This window comes from Pseudorasbora parva, chromosome 21 (genome assembly GCF_024679245.1).
Source record: "Pseudorasbora parva isolate DD20220531a chromosome 21, ASM2467924v1, whole genome shotgun sequence".
NCBI classification, from domain to species: domain Eukaryota; kingdom Metazoa; phylum Chordata; class Actinopteri; order Cypriniformes; family Gobionidae; genus Pseudorasbora; species Pseudorasbora parva.
Window position 1 is genome coordinate 13,014,400 of NC_090192.1, and position 20,779 is coordinate 13,035,178.

The following is a 20,779-nucleotide window of genomic DNA, read 5'->3' on the forward strand; positions in this document are numbered from 1 at the left end:
GCACGTTCACCAAGTGTGTGGATGCAGCTCTGGCGCCGCTGCGTCTACAGGGCATCCGCATACTGAACTATATCGACGACTGGCTGATTCTAGCGAATACAGAGCAGATGGCGGTTCAGCATCGAGATGCTGTTCTCGCCCATATGTCGAAGCTGGGGTTGAGGCTGAACGCCAAGAAGAGTGTGCTTTCTCCGGCTCAGAGAACCACTTTTCTAGGTGTGAACTGGGACTCGGTAATTATGCGGGCGCAATTATCGCCAACACGCATAGCATCGATCCTGGCAGCCGCCAAAGAACAGAAGCTAGGCCGAGCCGTCACTGTGAAACGGTTCCAGAAACTGTTAGGTCTCATGGCAGCAGCGTCCAACGTGATATCTTTTGGCCTACTGTACATGAGGCCACTGCAGTGGTGGCTCAAAACAAAAGGGTTCTCCCCGAGGGGAAATCCGCTCCGCACGATCAAAGTCACGCGGCGATGCCTACGTGCTCTGGTCATGTGGAAAAACCCGCTCAGGGTCCCGTGTTGGGGGCTCATGTTCGTCGCGTAACGCTAACGACAGATGCCTCTCTCACGGGCTGGGGGGGCGACCATGAGTGGTCGCTCATCCCAGGGTCTATGGCAGGAACATCAGCGGCACTGGCACGTAAATCGGCTAGAGATGCTCGCAGTGTTTCTTGCATTGAAACAGTTCCTGCCCGACCTCAAGGGGCCACCATGTGCAGACAACACATCGGTGGTCGTCTATATAAATCACCAGGGGGGTCTGAGGTCCCGTCCGTTGGACAATTGGCACATCGGATCCTCCTGTGGGCCCAAGGGAAATTGCTGTCAGTCAGAGCAGTATATATCCCGGGGGTCCTGAATCAGGAAGCAGACAGCCTGTCGAGGCAGGGGCCGAGGCCCGGGGAATGGAGACTCCACCCAGAAGTGGTGGAGCTCCTATGGAAGGTATATGGGAGCTATTTGCTTCGGCGGAGAGTTCTCACTGCCCGCAGTAGTTTCTCTGACCCATCCAGCCCCGCTGGGGTGGATGCCATGGTACAGGGGTGGCCGAGGCTACCTCTGTACGCCTTCCCCCCGATTGTCTTGCTTCCAGGAGTTCTGGAGAGGGTACGCCGGGACGGGGCCCAGGTACTCCTAGTGGCTCCGTACTGGCCGACCCGAGTATGGTTTTCGGACCTGATATCTTTCCTGGAAGGCTCTCCGATGGAGATTCCGACCAGGAGGGATCTACTCTCTCAGGCGGGCGGGAGATTCCTGCACCCACGCCCAGAGATGTGGAAACTGTGGGCCTGGCCTCTGAGGGGGCTAGGCTCATAGAGGAAGGTCTCTCGGCCGAGGTCGTAGAGACCATCCTTCACTCCAGAGCTCCGTCCACGAGGAAACTGTACGCTCTGAAAGGGAAACTTTTCTCAGCATGGTGCAGAGAACGCCAGTGGGACCCAGTTAACTGCCCGGTTGGTACAGTGCTGGAGTTTCTGCAGGCGAGGTTCTCGGCAGGGTTGACCCCCTCCACAATAGAGGCGTACGTGGCGGCCTTGGGTGCCGTCCACGTCCCTTTGGGTGGAGTGTCTTGGGAAGACACCCTCTGATTACACGTTTCCTCCGTGGCACTTTAAGGTTGAGGCCTGTTATGCACTCATGTCTAGAGTTTGCGCCGGGGTTTTCTCATCCCAGGCCGGGTTATGTCCCCAAGGTTCCTACGAGCCCACGGGGCCCCCATTACTCTTCAAGCATTCTGTAAACAGACCAGGAAGATTAATCTGCTGTGCCCTGTTAGAGCACTAGATACTATGTCCACAGAGCTGCCCTGTGGAGGAAAACTGATCAGCTGTTTGTCTGTTTCGGGCCCCCTAAGAAGGGGCCCCAGTATCTAAGCAGAGGATGAGCAAGTGAGTGGTCGAGGCCATCTCACTTGCTTATGAGGCGGCCGGGCAGCAGTCTCCACTGGCTGTCCGGACGCATTCAACCAGGGGTATGGCTGCTTCTTAAGCACTTTGTCGGGGGCGTCCCTCCACGATATTTGTAAACGCGGCCGGATGGTCGTCTCCTTTAACTTTCGTCAGGTTCTATGAACTAGACCTGGCATCTACAGTTGGGGCACAGGTACTCTCGTAACCGTGTGCGCTTCGGCTTCACACATACGAGACACTTGGTCCTATGGCGATGTGGGTATAAGCGTTCTCACAGCGTTTCGACGCAGCTCGAGTTCCCCGAAAGGGAACGTCTCGGTTACGTATGTAACCCTAGTTCCCTGAGGGAACGAGACGCTGCGTCGCTTTGCCATACTCCCGGCGTGTCCGTGATCACTTACTTCAGGCTTTATCAGAAGCTAGTTCCTGTTTGTGTTCGCGGACCTTTTATAGTCTCCGGTTGATGACGTCATCACGTCGGCGACGTCATCACGTCGGCGACGATCGATCTTTTTTCCGATGGAATGGTTCTACAGGCGCTTCACGACGCATTAACGCAGAGGCGTTCTCACAGCGTTTCGACGCAGCGTCTCGTTCCCTCAGGGAACTAGGGTTACATACGTAACCGAGACGATTTTAACCCTTTAACTGTCACCCCCCTTTTTGAAAACAGACATGAAAAGGCACTATCCAAACATAAATGGCTGTAATTTAAGAATGCGTTGGAATATAAACCTTCGGTCTTGTTTTAAAGATAACACTCAGCAGATTATTGTTGAAGTAAAAGCAATTCAAAATATGAAAGTATAAAAAAGTTAAATATATATTTTACAAAAAAAAAAAATTTACTCTAAAATTGCTATAAAATCAAAGCCATGCCTATAACCAAGTTGTGTTCCAAATTTGAAGTTGAAATCACAACAATTGAAGTTCCCATGAGATTTTGTTTAGGCGCAGTACTAAACATAGCCACTGAATGTCCTCCACATTCCATTGGTTGTTTTTTTTTAATGCCTTTTCCTGTAAATTTCTGTCCAAATATCACTTCCACCACAAAACAATCACCAAATATAGAACCTTGAGACTCTGACCTTTCCGACGATATGCGTTTTGTCAAGATTAGAAAAGATTTTGATTATAAAGTAGTTCAAATAAAATTCGTCATATGAGACACGACAACGCCCACTAGGGGAGGAGCCTGCTAAAAGAAATTTGAGGACCGTTTCCATGGTAACACAACATCCGATTTCAAAACGGTTTTAACAGAATGAATTTTGAGTTTGTAAGCTTTCAAATGAGACCTAATTTATGATTACTAAAATATAGGATACAAAAAAAAGGGCCATCAAAAAAAGAGTGCCAAGCGTCCCACCTGTGGAACGGTGACAGTTAAGAACTGTTTAGAACGGGTCTTCCCTGCGACTTCAGCCCAAGGGCATACTGTCTGATGCAAAATTAAGTGTACAAGAACCTCATAATTTCATCACAGGATCTGCTAGATAGAGCATGTCGTCAAAGACATTTTGGAATAATGTGCTCTGGACAGACGAAACAGAGATAGAGTTGGCCACAGTAACAGACATGTTTGGCGCTGACCAAAGACAGCTTTCCATAAAAGGATCTCAAAACTATGATGGCATGGTTGAAATGTTATAGTGGGGGTTGCTTCACTGCCTCAGGGGCTGGACAGCTTGCATTCATTGATTCAGCTATGAATTCTGCATCATATCAAAGAGTGCTTGAAGAAAATGTAAGGCCATCTGTCCAAAAGTTGAACTGAAAGTAGACCTTTCAGAAGGACAATGAGCCCAAGCACGCTAGAAAGGTATACACAAAGGTATTGCCCAAGAAGAAGATATATAGAAGATTATATCAAAGCCTGGGTTTGAATCCCATTGATAGGCTGTGGAACGATTTGAAATTTGCATGGATGAATGTTGCATGAAAGAGACTTGATGATCTCGGTGTACAATTATACGAAACACCTACAAGAAGTTATTTCTAAAGGGGACTATTGTTTCTTATGGTTTTGTTTAAGCATGTCAACTTTAGTAATAAGGTACTACTTTAAAGGGAATCAATGTTTGCTTGTTCATAAATGTCAAAAAACCCAACAGTTTCCATCAACATGTCCTCCAACCAATACACTTTCATTTAAAAGATTTTTTTTTCCATTTTATCAGCTTAATATTTCAGGTTTTGCATAGCTCAATTGGTAAAGCATTGCACTATACAACAACAATGTGATCATGAGTTCGATCACAGGGAACACATGTGCTCATAAAGTGTGTATGCACTATAAATCACTGGGTAGGTTTAGGGATGGGGTGGGTGTAGTTGTAAATTAAAAACAATATTTTTGCTAAATGGAAATAGGACAAATGGTGGTAAAAAGTCCACACATTGCATTAAAATGAACACGCATTTTGATTGGTAAGGATAGTCATACGTCATTTAATGACGTCAGACGTAACACAAAGCTGTCATTATTTTTACACCAGCTAGAGGGCGCATAACTTAAATATAGGTTGTAATAAGGTGCTTGAAATACGACCTATAGAGTCATATTTTTTTGGAGGACAGGTTAGTTTCCATATTGTACTTATTTTGTGTGGCAGATGTGGTGTAAGTGTTATTATTGCTAAAATGTGTGTTGCATCAGGCATATCATTGTTTCATATTCGCCTCTACCATGACTACAGCGATCTCTTCAAATCATGTATTTCATACAGTATACCCTAACACTATTTCCACCGTGTTTGTAACTGTGTTTTGCATCATTCAGACGTGATACTACTATGTCAAAAACGTTGTAGAACCTGGAAATTGTAGAGGCGTTGCACAAAGAATAGAAAACAGCATTTTTGTAGAATTATATGGCCAAAAAATTTAAATAAATACAAAATAAAATACTTTTTTTTTGGTTTAACTTAAAAAAGGAAGTAACCTGGTTGCCTTAAAATTTTGAGTTTATTTAAATTAAAAATTTGAGTTGATACAATGAAGGAAATGTGTTTAATAAATAGAAACTCAAAATATTATTTTATCTGAACCACATACAACATTTGATAAATCATGAAAATAGCACATTTGCCATGTTTCACTGCTTCATCAAAAATAAAACACACAATTACCCATTATGCTTACAAATTTTTTAAATAATATTTTAATAAAGGTTGTCAAATCTCAAAAAAATGTCATTGTATTAACTCAAAATTTTAATTTCAATTAACTAAAAATATTATGGACACCAGATAACTTTTTTTCTAAATAATTTTACAGTGTAAAACTTTCCATTTTAGTAGCAAGCTATCTGAATAATAACACACTGAATTTTGTGCAAATGAAGATGACTTTGTGAGCACCTTGGGTACAGGAGGGATACAAAAAATGTGTCTTAAGTGTATATGTATAAATGGGCTGCAAACTTACAATGTATTGACCAAACATTAGTGCCTACTTTGCATACTTATGCAGTCATCGTAGAGTCTTGCTGTCAGCTGTTTTGTTCAGAATTGAAAGAGTTCTTCATTAATGCATCATTGTGTCATGCTGCTGGGGAATGTTGATTTATGTAAAAACAGCAGCTAAATGAGAGTCAAGTATCGCTCATGCCATCTGTTGACCTTTACAACCCACGGTTTCTGCTTCTTTCTTTCACACATACACGCACACACATTTACATGACTTTCAAACGCGTGGAGAGATTTTTCTGAGGGCTTTATTTTCCCTTAAAGCCAAGTAAATAGTGAAACTGAGTCATGCATTAAATTGGTTACAACGCCTTCTTCAATTCACAAGGGGCTTGCATAAACACAACCAGCAATTTTTTATAACTTCCTCACATTTGGCACTAAATGTGCCTGAGACACAACACAACAGAGATGAAAATGCCCTGTCCATTCTTTGATTTTGAGGCCAAAGTAATGGGAAAACAATAAACATAACCCTACACATGGATAAAAACAGCCAATTAAAGGACACCTATTATGCAAAATTCCCTTTTGTAAGCTGTTGGAACACAGATGTGTGTATCTGCAGACACTTCAGGGATGCATTGTTTGTGTGGCTATGCACAGGTCAACCATTTGATCTGAATATGGCCCGGATCCGGCTGATTACAGTAAACCTCTGGAGAATGTCATATACATTATGACTTGAGGGTGAAGTCTTCCAATTTAACCTGTGGTGGTTACGTGTTTTTTTCACTCATAAGATGTTGGCAGACAGTCAACAACAGTGGAGTGACACGTTAAGCATATAAGTAGTACCAGTCAAGATAACTCATAGTACCCATATGAGCGGTGTGTTATTCACTTTGGCCGTTGTTATCTGGTAATAACATACTGCTGGAATGCGCAATTGACCAATCAGAATCAAGTATTCCAATAAATAAATGTATCCACTAACCATTCAGAAACGTCCAGGTGCAGTCTGAAAGTTGCAGAGTCTTTCCATCTGTGTCTGACTTCGGTTCAAACACGCAAGGCTGCCCTCCACAAACTGGTTATTTCTGACATTTTGTGTGAGTGAGATTTGCCTCTTTTGTTGTTGATACATAGCTATCCGAAGCTCGTCCATCCTCTTCTGGAAGGGGGGCTGGGAGCAGAAGCTCATTAGCATTTAAAGGGACACACACAAACACAGTGTTTTTGTTCACACCCAAATAGGACCAAATTTGACAAGCTATAAATTATCCGGGGTTATTTTGAGCTGAAACTTCACAGACACATTCTGGGGACACCAGATATTACATCATAACTAGACTAAAAGAAACCAAGCATATTATGTTTTGTTTAATGTATTTAGGGGTGAGTATTTATAAAAACGATGATATTATAGTAGTAGACCTATTATTGATACCACAATAAAAAATAAAATAAAATTAAAAACTCTTTGGTGATGTCTTTTGAAAACGTTGATGGTTAACTTTGTTTTAGCAATTTCAGCGCAATACATACTAAAATATGCAACATATTAACAATATACTGATCATAATAGACGTAACAAAAATTGAATTAGAAATTCAAACATTTAAACAGTCTTTTAAAACTTAGTTCAAACTATTTTCATACCAAACATTGAGCTAGGAAGCCAAAAAAGCTTGTTTTTCTTATATATAACTCTACAGACACATTCTTGGCACTACAGAACCCAAACAAAAATACAAGTTTGTACGGTAAGAAACATTTTTGGATGGTACAAGTTTCAGTTCTCTCACCATTGGCAGGTGTATGTAGGAGATAAGTTAACTTTGGAACCTGATGGCGCTGCAGTCTCGACAAACAAAAATAAATCAGAGGAATTGTGTGTAAACTCATAAATTGAGAAAACAATGGGGAATATACAGTTCTGCCATGAATATCTAAATTGTTTGCTTCTGTGTGACTCAGAGTAAACTCAGAGTATTTAAAAAGTTTGTTTTCACACATTTAGCTCACAACAGCTCATATTATCAGCCAATGTGTTCCTTGAAGACACAAATCACAATATTTTGAAGAGATCAGTTCATCAGATTTTTATAGCCTGGACTCATATACTGTTATGTAAAAAAACGCCCATCACTAATGGATGTCCCCCTCTACTCCTTTTTGGTTGTAGTTTGACATATTTTATAGGGTTTAATGCACCAGTTTATGTATCAGCACTATTGAGTGCAGTGTTTGCCATGGCAAATGAATCCCTTCCAAGATTTTATACACACACAAATCTATGGAAGGCATAATGTATAGGGGTATATTGAAAAGTGAAGAAGATGTGAGTGTCGTGCTTTCACTGTGCATTATAGAATGGATAATTTATGGTAATTTTAAGGTTAATCATAAAACCACTGGTCTAACAAACACGTCTCTAGTGCTGGTCTTTCAGGGGTATCAACCTTACTGACATAAGCAACAATCTGGTTCCAGTAGTAAAAAACATTCATAATCTCTATAAGGGAATTGATTTTGGTAACATTATAGTATAGGTTAAAATTTTCACTATGAACTATTTGCGTACTAGCATGCATTTTACTATGATATTGGCTGTTTATTAGTACTTTTAAAGCACATATTAATACCTTATTCTGTATGACCATATTCTACATCCCCTAATCCAACTCAAAACCTAAACTTGAACACTATTGCATCTTACTAACTACTAATAAGTAGTATTTAGTAGTTTGAGGCAAAAGTCTAAGACAAAAGTTAGTTAATAGTGAAAACTAGACCCTAATCTAAAGCGTGACTTTGGGTCATTTTCTTTCTTTGTTAGAACACAAATGAAGATTTTCATTGCAGTCTGTCAGTCGTATTGTGCATGTGAATGGTAACCCATGAGAGTATGAAAACTATGAGAGTAAAAAAAAAAACATGCTTATACAAATCCAAATTAAACCCTGCGGCTCGTGAAGACACATTGATGTCCTACCACACGAAACAAATAAACATAGTATTTATACCATTAATACACTAATACATCCAAGAGATTTCAGCGTGCGATCACTTCGAGTAAGTGAGGTCTGTATACTATCTGGCGTATATGATCCAGAAATGATCTCTGCCGCGTATCTCTATGCTAGGGGTGTTCCTGACTAAGGATTTACACATTCGAATCAGAATTGTTGACTCTTTCTATGGTCGACTGATAGTCGAATCTATGTGTATGTAAATGGACTGGAAGGGGCACGACACTAGTCAGCAGGAGGGTAAAACTATTTTTATTTCCCTTTACACACAGCAAAAACTTTTAATAAAGCGACCAAAACTACCTGCCAACTGACAGACAAACTCACAATGGCTTTCTTATTTAGGTTTAAATAAAAGGTCTTGGCAACGGGTCATCGCGCGTCACGCTCAGATAACGGAAAATAGTCAAAGAGCGGGATGTGGGCGGAGCTTAGGTTACGCAATGACTATAGACATCGGATAAATGGCTATCCATCAGTCACTTAAAGTAACCATGCCCTTAATTATTTTATATAATGTAAACAAATGAGTTATTAAAAATTCACCCCGCTCACAGTTGTCATGAAGGGCAAAATTAGTCATATACAGGTCCTTCTAAAAAAAATAGCGTATGTGATAAAAGTTCATTATTTTCCATAATGTAATGATAAAAATTAAACTTTCATATATTTTAGATTCATTGCACACCAACTGAAATATTTCATGTCTTTTATTGTATCTCAAAAGAATTAGCATATTTCATCCGACCAATAAAAGAAAGGGTTTTTAAATACAAAAAAGTCAACATTCAAATAACTATGTTCAGTTATGCACTCAATACTTGGTCGGGAATCCTTTTGCAGAAATAACTGCTTCAATGCGGCGTGGCATGGAGGCGATCAGCCTGTGGCACTGCTGAGGTGTTATGGAGGCCCAGGATGCTTCGATAGCGGCCTTAAGCTCATCCAGAGTGTTGGGTCTTGCGTCTCTCAACTTTCTCTTCACAATATCCCACAGATTCTCTATGAGGTTCAGGTCAGGAGAGTTGGCAGGCCAATTGAGCACAGTAATACCATGGTCAGTAAACCATTCACCAGTGGTTTTGGCACTGTGAGCAGGTGCCAGGTCGTGCTGAAAAATGAAATCTTCATCTCCATAAAGCTTTTCAGCAGATGGAAGCATTTCATCCAACATCTCCTGATAGCTAGCTGCATTGACCCTGCCCTTGATAAAACACAGTGGACCAACACCAGCAGCTGACATGGCACCCCAGATCATCACTGACTGTGGGTACTTGACACTGGACTTCAGGCATTTTGGCATTTCCTTCTCCCCAGTCTTCCTCCAGACTCTGGCACCTTGAATTCCGAATGACATGCAAAATTTGCTTTCATCCAAAAAAAGAACTTTGGACCACTGAGCAACAGTCCAGTGCTGCTTCTCTGTAGCCCAAAGTGGCTTGACCTGGGGAATGCGGCACCTGTAGCCCCTTTCCTTCACACGCCTGTGCACGGTGGCTCTGGATGTTTCTACTCCAGACTCAGTCCTCTGCTTCCGCAGGTCCCCCAAGGTCTGGAATCGGTCCTTCTCCACAATCTTCCTCGGGGTCCGGTCACCTCTTCTCGTTGTGCAGTGTTTTTTTGCCACACTTTTTCCTTCCCACAGACTTCCCACTGAGGTGCCTTGATACAGCACTCTGGGAACAGCCTTTTCGTTCAGAAATTTCTTTCTGTGTCTTACCCTCTCGCTTGAGGGTGTCAATGATGGCCTTCTGGACAGGGTCGGGTTGGCAGTCTTACCCATGATTGCAGTTTTGAGTAATGAACCAGGCTGGGAGTTTTTAAAAGCCTCAGGAATCTTTTGCAGGTGTTTAGAGTTAATTAGTTGATTCAGATGATTAGGTTAATAGCTCGTTTAAGAGAACCTTTTCATGATATGCTAATTTTTTGAGATAGGAATTTTGGGTTTTCATGAGCTGTATGCCAAAATCATCACTATTAAAACAATAAAATACCTGAAATATTTCAGTTGGTGTGCAATGAATCTAAAATATATGAAGGTTTGATTTTTACACATTATGGAAAGAATGAACTTTTTTCACATATGCCAAATTTTTGAGAAGGACCTGTAGACTAAAACCACAATTCGTACCAGGCTTTAAACATGTTTTATTTTTTCTGCTGTAAAGTTGGGATTTTTAACATGGGGCTCAATGAGAGTCTGCTCCCTTCTCGAGCATTTCGCCTAGTGGCCAGTCAATGAATTGCAGTTTAAATTACTTCCGTTTTGGCTTCAAGAGAGACCACGGGAGGTTGCCGCTTGCTGTTAACCCATCGGACCTGTGTGGAGCACGTTATTTGACGGACAGCACCCCTTCTGACCCATTTGAATAAATCTTGCATACATGACACAAACGTCTTTTTCCACTATTTTCTGGAATTTAGTGGAAACAGCCCAAACTGTCTGCAGGGAGCTAGTATGTATAAAGTCTTGTATCGTTGTATTTTTGTCAGATTTCCAAATACTTTTTTTCTTCCAGCCAAAGTTTCTAATGATATGATTCGCCTCTAGCTGGTTGTTTTGGACTATGTCTTGGAACTCCTTGGCAAATACTTTTTTTTTTTTTTTTAATCCCCATGGGAGAAATGAAAGGGAAAAAATACATCCAGAACAAATGGCACTGGAAAATTGGGAGGGGACCAATGCACTCCATTCTTAAAAAGGAAGGTTTTTTATTGGCATCTATGGTTCCATAAACAACCATGGATCCTTTCCATTGCACAAAAGGTTATTTATTGTGGGAAAGGGTTCCAGTTATTAAAACGTTCTCCACACTAAGAAAAATCGGTTCTGTTCTCTTTACCTCTTTCCCCGCCAAACACAGAATTTTCCGTTAATAGTGAGAAAATCACTAGGGAGCGCTATTATGCATTTTCTGAATGAGTACTGAATCTCCTGATCAAAACACACGCTAGTAAGACGCAGTAAAATGTGTGATTGTATGTAATCATATGCATATGAAAAATAATGTGATCATCATCATTAAACAGCATATAAATCAAAACTATCTAATGTTAGTGAATTAAACGTGGAACCAGGATGAGCTACAGGACTGTGTAAGCATTAGGGGTGTTGATGGACTCGATCTACTCCATCTGTGTTTGATCATCGCTCTGAATCTGATCTGGAAACAGTCTTTCACAAAAATGTGATTTTCTCAGCTTTTTGCTGAAAATGTTGCTTTTTTTTATGAAACGTACCCATATTCATGTGTTGATGTATACGGCAACTTTCAAAAAAAAAAAAAAAAAGATTTAATGGAGTTGCAAAAAAAAAAAAAAAAAAAAAAAAATTGAACCTTTATTGTTGAGTGTATACATTTCTCTGCATATTATGTTGGCATAGAATAAACACCTTCTCCCCGTTTCACTTTTTATCTCTCAATATAAATTTCCTCAAAGCAGGTGCTGAGCAAGGGATACTATTGCCTGGTTACCATAGCAACGAGAGCATGCACTGTTCATCCAGTTGCTAAGGCAAGCATCGCCATTGCAAATACTTAGAATTATTGATTTGATTGAACCGCATAACCATAAATATTAAACTTCAGTGCGTGTAAACATTTGTCCTATGGACATTAATTGAATTTGAACTGAACTTAGCTGAATGCCACTATTGTCTTCTAGGGAGCTGCTTTACAGTTGAATTTTAATTCGTTTTTCCTGTTTATTACTGCAAATCTGCCTTTAATCAATCTGTATGTTAGAAAGCACAATATAAATAAATGAGAAGAGGTAAGGTTACTTTGTGAAATGATCAGTCTGGCATAGCAATACCGTAGTAGGTCACATTACATCATTAAGGAGAAATGTGAATTTGTTCTCTGACAATGGCTAAAATTTTTAATCATCAAATTATCTGGCATTATATTCAGGATGAATGCTGTTTCCTTAATGATTTATTTGTGTCTGTCTGTGTGTTAGAGAAAGAGAGAGAGGGGGGGGGGGGGGGGGGTGTCAGATAATGAGTAAAAAAAAAATCATTTCTTGACAGACCTCATCATATGCTTATCAGTCCAGTGCAGAGGTGGAAGAGAATGGATATTTTTGTCAGTATACGTGTGAGGAAGTGTGTGTGTTTATGTGTAAGAGCAGATACCCACATAAACATACAGGGTCAGCTAACTTTGCACAGCGTGAGTGATGCGTTTCGTTCCCTGCGGCGTTCTGGCTGAGTCCATGAAAACACACGAATGACTGAGGTTCTGAGATAGCAGTGGGCGGCAAGGTCACGGGGTTTGCACTTTGTTGTAATTCAGGGCAGCGACGCTGTAGGCCTCGTCCTCTCGGTTCAAAATGACAAAACAGGCATTATTCCTGCGAGGTGCTTAGCGCTGGACTGTGAATAATTGCCCAAGCAAAATATTGATACCAACATGTTCAAAGTGTCTCTCTGGGCTCTAAAGTGTCACTTCAGGTCTGTTTTGACACAGGTGTTGGGGTAGTATGGTTCCCCTGCAGTGATTTTAACAGGCCGAGCATCTGAGAGATTATGACAGTGATGCAGCCTGCCTTTTTTTTAATGCCTGATATTATACTTGGGATCCCTCCGCATCTAGCTGGTGTTATTTACTGGCCGCTCAGACGTGTAATTTTTTTCCCCCAAACCAGTTCAGCCGAAATCCGGCCCTGCAGCCGATTCTAAACGTTTCATTGGCCGCGTCAATCACAATAACGATTGCCTACACCCAACCCTGCTCCCTAAACCTACCCGTCACTGGAACCTCAGCCATTGAAACTGGTTGCAGGGCGGGATATCCGCTCAACTGGGGGAAAAAAAAAGCATGCCGCTCAAACGTGGTCCCAGAACCGCTTGATTAGTTCTCATTTGTCATTTCGAGTCGGCTGTGAGGCTGTGAAATATTAGCAACACTAACGCGTCCTTTCTTCTGTGGTCCTGGACTGTGTAAGCAAAGAGCAAGGATTGCTGCGCTACAAATGTTACATTCTCCAAAAGTATGGAAAAGCAGATGTTAATTTGATTCATCTGCACACCATAGTTGCTGTAACAGTGCCAAAACCTAGACTTTGAGAAAGAGTGAGTACTTACTCAAGAACATATTCAGTGCATTACATTTATTATAATCATAAATGGATGCTGCCTTAATTGTCCCTATCCTTAAAGGGCAGTCGTACGCCTAGCCATAACTGTAACTATACTGAACCCGCTGGTCATAAAGGCCTTTTTTTTTTTTTTACAGTGTGGGCACTTTATTTCCATAAAAATAAAAAATAAAATAAAAATTGATATGCGATAGGAAAAGGGAGAAACACGAGATTGGAAAAGAATGAATGGAACTTGATTAAAAGCAAAATCTACCAGCCTCTCCTTGCCAGGGATGTTTTAGATCAGGGGCTCTTTTCTTGGGAGCACGTCACAAAAACAAACCAAAACTCAGCACAGATCATGAGACATATGTCTATAAAATACCTTTAAAAGGGAGGTAAAACGCATTCTTTCAAAGGCCTGATAGTGTTTGTGGGGTGCACTTAAACATGTGTCCATGCTTTGTTTTTTTGTTTTTTTGATTTGCATAATTTTTCATATATTTTAACTTTATTCTACACTGCTCTGCCCCTCCTTGTTAAAACGGTCTGATGGTTTCCGGGTTCTATGAAGCCAGTCCCTCAAAAATACGCAATGGGCTCTGATTGGTTAGCTGAAGCAGCTGTGTTCGGATTGGCTAACCGCCTAGTACACGTACTTGTAGATTGGTGAGTTATCACAACATGTGGGAGGGGCACATGTCTTAGTGATCTCTAATGTAGCTGCTGATGTCAGCAAGTCTGGAAGAAAAGACTGTAGTCCCTACCGGCCGTTTGCAGATGTATTTTATGCTCAAACAGCAACATTACACACTAGCTAAAGTTAGAAAAGTGAAATTGTGTTTTACCACCCTTTTAAGCATACTGTTTGCTTATTTTTCATAAAATGCATTATATAAGTCACTTTGGAAGATGGTCAATACAAAATGTGACTGTAGCAAATTATTTGAGCTGTTGTGGTCACTTTGAGAAACACTTTCTTAAGGCCCGTTCACACCAAGAACGATGACTATAAAGATAACTATATCAGCGTCCAAACCAGCGGACAATTTTGTTCTGGTGATCCTAAGCATGAGCTTGTCTGTCATTTTAAATGTTTGAGCTTGTTACAGCAGGATGGATTCTGATTGGCTGTTAATGTTTTTATCAGCTGGAAAAAAATCTGTCTTGAAAATGATTCCAACGTTATCGTTTCTCTTTATCGTCATCGTTATAGCTGTGCTATTCTTTAATATTGAGAGTGATTTTTAGAACTATATTTTTGTATCGTTATCTTTATAGTTATAGTTCTTGGTGTTATCAGCCCTTTAGGCTACTAAGTTGAACAATGCTGTGAAAAGAAAAGAAGAAAAGAGAAAATTTTTTTTTTAAAGTTGTTAAACTTTTACAAAAAGTTACAAGCTCTACGTTCTGTTCCATGCTTGAGTACCCCTGGTATTTAACTGCATGGCTGGCATTTGGTATTACCACACTCAAAAGTCTTTTTTAAACAAGGGTGAGAAACTATTTGCATTCTTTTTTTTTTTTTTTTTTTTTTTGTGCAATTATTCTTAGTAACCCACAATGCACCTATAAATCACACACACAATTTGTTAAATTGCTCTAGTAAATTAGTACCCTTCATTCGGGACCTTAGTAAATCAGGTTCTATCTGTTTAATAAAATAAATAAATAAATAGAAAAGTAGTTTTGCCTCATAATTACTGGTGTGTAAGCTCATACACATGGGGATGTAGACTGAGATAAACACATGCCTCATTAGGGCTGTTCAGGTTTCACAGGGACTGGCAACTAGATGTCACATTTTTCTTTAGCAGACCAAACGAGAGTCCTGGTATTTTTTTCTTTATATATTTTATATATATATATATATATATGTATATATATATATATATATATATATATATATATATATATATATATATATATATATATATATATATATATATATATATATATATATATATATATATATATATATATATATATATATATATATATATATATATATATACCATTATGAGATCAAATATTCACCTGTCTGGCCAGTAGCTAAATGGGCAAATGGGAACAGGAGACCTGCGGTATTCATTTAAAGTGATAGTTCACCCAAAATGGAAAATTCTGTCATTTACTCACCCTTGTTGTTCCAAACCTGTGTGAATTTCTTTCTTCTGCTGAGCACAAAGGAAGATATTTGGGAGAATGTTTGCAACCAAACAGACCTTGGCAATCATTGACTACACCCCCCGACCCCCCCCCCCCCCCCAATGATATTTGAAAACATTCTTCCAAATATCTTCCTTTGTGTTTAGCAGAACAAAGAAATATATACAGGTTTGGAAAAAAACTTGAGCTTGACTGAATGATGACAGAATTTTCATTTTTTTCGGAAACTGTCCCTTTAAGTCGTCATTGACATGCAAAAATAACCAATTGGCCTATCCCAAGCTGGGCTCAAACCAGAATGGAATCCTTGAGGGTAGTGCTGTGAGGTTTACCTGCATAGCTATCTCGTACCAGCTGTCCTCTGTTATATGAGCACACAGCTGGCGTCAAAGGGCATTAGACAGATTTCCAGGAACAATTATCACATTACTGCTAATTACGTCAATCAGCTCTGCAGCCACAGACAGAAACTAAATGATTGCGTCAAGAATAGCATCACTGCATGTGAAAATAATTATGTCTCTGTGGAGTTCCATTTTGTTTCCACTTAATAGCGCAAGTGCACTGTATTAGTTGCGCACATACAGTAGTAGCCAAAAGTGATGTCCAGCCTAGGAAAATGGACATCTTCCCTTTGTTAAATTATTATTATTATTATTATTATTATTATTATTATTATTATTATTATTATTATTATTATTATTATTATTATTACTATTATTATTATTATTATTATTATTATTATTATTATTATTATTAATAATAATAATAATAATAATAATAATAATAATAATAATACTCTTAAGCTAGCATGGAATTTAGTGGAGACATGAAATGTAAATACTAGTGCTGTCAATCAATAAAAAATAATAATTAATTGCACATTTTTCTTTAATTAATCGTGATTAATCGCGATTAAAAATTATCCAAATGAATGTAGAAACAACTTAAATGCAGTTTATTTGAAATGTTTGTTGTAATGGCATCTTTTTATGAAGGCCAGTATCACTGATAATAAAATTGCTACCAATAATTAAAAGCTATATCAAATTTCAAGTGAACTTAAAGCACTCCTCACATAAACCCATTTGAATAAATGTCATATTTACCTGCGGCCTAGTTGAAGTTAAATTGAAGTTATCAAACTGTCTGGACTGCATACATTTTAAATTAAATATAGAACAGCTACTTATTAACAGCACAATTTTCTCTGTTACCTTTGTTCTGTAAATAACATTAATGACAGACAGCATCAGTCGTTGCTGTTCCTTTAAGATTCGCCGCTGCCGAACATGGCGTGGATCTCACGTGCCGTCTCATTTTCTACACAACTCTTTAAAGAGTTAGTTCACCCAAAAGAAGAAAATGCAGTCATTAATTGCTTACCCTAATGTCGTCCGACACCCATGAGCCCTCTGTTCTTCTTCGGAACACAGATGAAGATATTTTTGTTGAAATCCGATGCCTCAGACAGGCCTTCACTGACACCAGTGTAATTTCCTCTCTCAGGACCAATAAAAGGCAGTAAAGACGTTGCTACAAAGCCCATCTCACTAAAGAGTACAGTAATTTTACTGTAATTTTACAGTTATTTTAGGAAGCGACGAGAATAGTTTTTGTGCGCAAAAAAAAAAAAAAAGTATATATAGTGATGGGCTGATTGAAAAAAAAAATGCACGGTTATGAATCAGCGTATAGATTCATGATTCGGATCGTGTGTCATACTGCTGTAATCACGTGACATTGGCTATCCGAATCATGAATCGATAAACTGATTCATAACGTTCGAAACTTTGTTTTGAAACCGGCCCATCACTATACAAGTCGTTTTTTTTTTGTGGGGGTTTTTTTCACACAAAAACTATTCTCGTCGCTTCATAAAATTATTGTAGAGCCACTGAAGTGATATGGGCTTTGTAACGTCTTTAGTGCATTTTATGGGTCTTAGGAGAGGAAATATCATTAGGTCAATTTTAGTCATTAAGGCGAGACACTACAGGTGAATAGTTTTTTTTTTTTTTTTTTTTATTACAATATATCACTATGAAACTTTTCCAGTTTATTACTGGCATAAACATAAGAAAAAAAATGTATCAAAAGTTTTGTATAAAATAATGTTTAAATATGCAAATGAGGCCTTGTATACTTAAATATACGCTCATTTGCATATATTTCCAAAAACAAAATCTGGAAATTGGAAAGGACCAGGTTCAAAATTCTTGATTCTATTTGTTAACATATTAGATGAGAGGGCTTTTACAGAGGGGAAAACCTCTGTATGATTGATGATTTCGGTTAAAAATCAAATGACGCAAGTTCACAAAATATAGTGAATTAACCACATTAATGTGTAATGTCGACATATTTTTTATATTGACATGAAAGCTTACATGTTAAGGGAGTAAATTGGCCCAAAACCTCAATATTGACCACTGCATGAAAAAATGATGTTTTCACCTGCCGTGTCTCTCCTTAATTAGCCAATTAGGTTTTTAGTGTCATTAAAGGCCTGTCTAAGCCATCAGATTTCAACCAAAATATCTTCATTTGTGTTTGGAAGATGAACCGTTCTGAACTATTGCATACTGCATTCATTGTAACACGCACACACATAGCTTGTACATCATGTGGAGAATGCGTGGGTCACACACAAAATCACTCGATAGCACAAAATTGTGTTGTCAACACTATTTTTGTGATTTATCATTAAAATAGCTTAGAAACTGAAAAGTTCAAGCATATATTTCTTGATAACTAAAACCCACAGCTTCAGTATTATCAGAGAGATGCTGCCAGGTAGAATTAATTCACACACAATTGCTCTCTCACTAATGCATTCATATAAATGTAGCCTAATCTTTACTGGGCTACTTTATCTGTGTCTGATTCAAAATGAGCAGAAATCTGTGACAAATATAACGACCCAAAGACAAAATAACCGATAAACAATAGCAGTTATGTAGAATATATTACCTTTTGGGCAGCTCTGTGTCATATCAGCTGTGCACAAAAAAACCTTGGTTCAGGCTTATTTTGTTAATTACTACTCGATGCCAACTCAACTTTCATTACATACAGTAAATGTCGACTTTAAAAAATATGAAGTCGTTCAACCTCTATGCTGTTGTTATAGATTTTAGGTGTATTTCTCTTTGAATCGACTGGTAATGGGAAAGTTACAGTGGCCCAGTAGTGCAAACACAACGGAATTTAAAAAGCAGACATAAGTTCACAGCACAACGAAATCAAGTCTCAACACAAAGAAATCAAGTCACAACACAACAAAATCAACTCATTACACAACAGAATCAAGTCATAACACAACAGAATCAAGCCACAACACAACAAAATCAAGCCACAACACAACAGAATCAAGCCACAACACAACAAAATCAAGCCACAGCCCAACAAAATCAAGCCACAGCCCAACAAAATCAAGCCACAGCCCAACAAAATCAAGCCACAGCCCAACAAAATCAAGCCACAACACAACAAAATCAAGCCACAACACAACAGAATCAAGCCACAGCCCAACAAAATCAAGCCACAACACAACAAAATCAAGTCACAACACAACCAAATCAAGTCACAACACAACAAAATCAAGTCACAACACAACAGAATCAAGCCACAACACAACAAAATCAAGTCACAACACAACCAAATCAAGTCACAACACAACAAAATCAAGCCACAACACAACAAAATCAAGCCACAACACAACAGAATCAAGCCACAACACAACCAAATCAAGTCACAACACAACAAAATCAAGCCACAGCCCAACAAAATCTAGCCACAACACAACAGAATCAAGCCATAACTAGAATTTGAATTTTCAACCACTTGGTGGAATTGGCAGACGTTTCCTTATAAATCATGCACTGTGATGGCGAGTAAAAGCGTTCTCAAGTAGCCTATAAATATGCAGCTATAATGCATGTAGGTGATTTTGAATTGATATTTAATGCCAATATACAGTGGTTACACACTTAAAACAGATTTTAGTGTTTATATATTTGTAACACTGGCAAATCTATTGAATAATAGCAACTTTACCACACTCTGAGAGCCCCCTAGTAGTCGGGAGTATTTACGTTGTGTTGTGGCTTAATTTCTTTCTGTTGTGCCTTTTTCTTTAAGTTGTGACTTTATATCATTGTGTTGTGAACTTATGTACGCTTTTTCAATTTTGTTGTGTTGTGCTCTACTGGACCACCATAGAAAGTGTCATAAAAAATAAATTAAATTAAAAAAAAACAAAAAAAAAACAGTGACAGTCCAATGGATGAAACTCATTAAAACTTATAGACTTCTTTTGCTACATTCCAATAAAATTTGGTGAACTATGGCCTGCAAATTCATATAGTGAAATGACATTTGGCCAATAGTGAGTACCTTGTTGGCATCTTCACCAAATTAAAGTCAGTGGTTGAGACAATGTTGCTGTTTCATGGTCATTTGAAAGCTCCAGAGGCACACTGTTACGGTTTTCATATAGGAATCAATGACTTACTTAAAGTTGTCTCTGCATATTAAGCAGAGAGGGGAGAAATTGTTTTAACATCCAAAAAATGACACACTTCATCTTTAAGTCTTAGCACAGTTTATTAAGATGGATTTTGCATCCACTTACTGACTCTATCCTTACATAATAACAGCATAGCCAGATCTAGACAGCACACTTTTACTTCCTGTGTTTATTTTGTAATAATTCAGATGCAAAAGCCTCTAATATCCACAGCAGTCAAAAATGAGATGATGATACTGAGTGAATGCTCTCCGCATATAGTATAAGTTCATAACATATTTTCGCTTTAAACCCACTAAATTCCAGCATCAATCCATTCAGAAGTATGTGCACTTAGGTAGAAACCTAACCTGTCTGACACAAAAAAATAAAATAAAATAAAAACCTTTTTTTTAAAGAAAAACATCAGATGGACTTCATATATATCTTATATACAAGTCTACACACACACACACACACACACACACACACACACACACACACACACACACACACACACACACACCTATACGGGTTTATGTGGTTTATGAGGACACTTCAGCCCAAACCAGTTTTTTGGTGTATTACAGGGACACCCCTTTCCACTTGCTCTACAGTGATGTGGAGGGTATTAAAAATTTTGTTTTGAGCCA

General features: G+C 38.9%; 1 protein-coding gene across 1 annotated transcript in view; it reads left to right on the forward strand.

Moving 5' to 3' along the window:
• grid1b (glutamate receptor, ionotropic, delta 1b) overlaps positions 1-20,779 on the forward strand; it is a 741,339-nt gene that overhangs the window by 176,865 nt on the left and 543,695 nt on the right.